General features: G+C 45.7%; 1 protein-coding gene across 1 annotated transcript in view; it reads right to left on the bottom strand.

Moving 5' to 3' along the window:
* MOK (MOK protein kinase) overlaps positions 1 to 1,599 on the bottom strand; it is a 36,849-nt gene that overhangs the window by 33,058 nt on the left and 2,192 nt on the right. The window lies entirely within an intron of this gene.

Below are 1,599 nucleotides of genomic sequence, written 5' to 3'. Positions count from 1 at the left end.
ACCAGCCTGGTCAACATGGTAAAACCCCGTCTCTAAAAAGAAAATACGAAAATTAGCCAGGTGTGGTGGCATGCACCTATAATCCCAGCTACTCGGGAGGTTGAGGCTGAAGAACTGCTGGAACCCAGGAGGCAGAGGCTGCAGCAATGAGCCGAGATCATGCCACTGCACTCCAGCCTGGGCAACAGAGCAAGACTCCAGCTCAAAAATGAAATAAAGTAAAATAAAAATGGAAGGCGTGGTATGGTGGCTCAGGCTGAGCACAATGGCTCAGGTTGGGCACAGTAGCTCATGCCTGTATTCCCAGCATTTATATTATATTAATATAATATTAATATATTAATTTATTCTTAGTTAAATTGCAAGGACCTCTAACACATTTAGACTAAGGTTGCTTTTATAGAAGTCCAACACATGGCCAGGCACGGTGGCTCATGCCTGCAATCCCAGCCCTTTAGGAGGCTGAGGCAGGCAGATACCTTGAGGTCTGAGGTCAGGAGTTCGAGACCAGCCTGGGTAAAATACAAAAATTAATCTACTAAAAATACAAAAATTAATGGAATGTTTGGTGTGCTCCTGTGGTCCCAGCTACTCAGGAGACTGAGGTGGGAAGATCACTTAAGCCTGGGAGGTGGAGGCTGCAGTGAGCCAAGACTGAGCCACTGCACTCAAGCCTGAGTGACAGAGTGAGACCCTGTCTCAAAAAGAAAAAACAAAAAACCCACAAAAACAAACAAAATCAATGGGCCAGGCATAGTGGCTCACGCCTGTAATCCCGGCACTTTGGGAGGCCAAGGCAGGCAGGTCACTTGAGATCAAAGAATTCAAGACCAGTGTGGCCAACATGGTGAAACCTTGTCTATGCTTAAAAATAATAATAATTAGTTTGGTGGCACAAACCTACAGTCCCAGTTACTTGGGAGGCTAAGGCACAAGAATCGCTTAAACCGGGAGGCAGAGGTTGCAGTGAGCCAAGACTGTCCCACTGCAATCCAGCCTGGGTGATGAGTGAGACTCTGTCTTAAAAAAAAAAAAAAAAATTAATGGATCATAAATGTATGGGTTCACTTTCCAACTTTCTTGTTCCATTGGTTGATATATCTTTTTTTTTTTTAATTTAAAAAAAGAGAAATCCAGCCAGGTACAGTGGCTCACACCTGTAATCCCAGCACTTTGGGAAGCCGAGGCAGGGTATCACTTGAGGTCAGGAGTTCAAGACTGGCCAACATGATGAAACCCTGTCTCTACAAAAATTAGCCAGGCACAGGTGAGCGCCTGTAATCTCAGCTACTTTGGAGGCTGAAGCAGGAGAATCACTTGAACCTGGGAGTTGGAGGTTGCAGTGAGCTGAGATTGTCCCATCGTAGTTCAGCCTGGGGGACAGAGTGAGACTCTGTCTCAAAAAAAAAAAAAAAGAAATCCAACACATATTATAACTTTTTTTTTTTTTTTGAGACGGAGTTTCACTCTTGTTACCCAGGCTGGAGTGCAATGGCGGGATCTCGGCTCACCGCAACCTCTGCCTCCTGGGTTCAGGCAATTCTCCTGCCTCAGCCTCCTGAGTAGCTGGGATTACAGGCATGAGCCATCATGCCAGGC

The sequence above is a fragment of the Cebus imitator genome, unplaced genomic scaffold (assembly GCF_001604975.1).
Source record: "Cebus imitator isolate Cc_AM_T3 unplaced genomic scaffold, Cebus_imitator-1.0 Scaffold52, whole genome shotgun sequence".
NCBI lineage: Eukaryota > Metazoa > Chordata > Mammalia > Primates > Cebidae > Cebus > Cebus imitator.
Note: the sequence above shows the minus strand (reverse complement) of the source record. Positions and strands in the feature narration are given on the sequence as shown.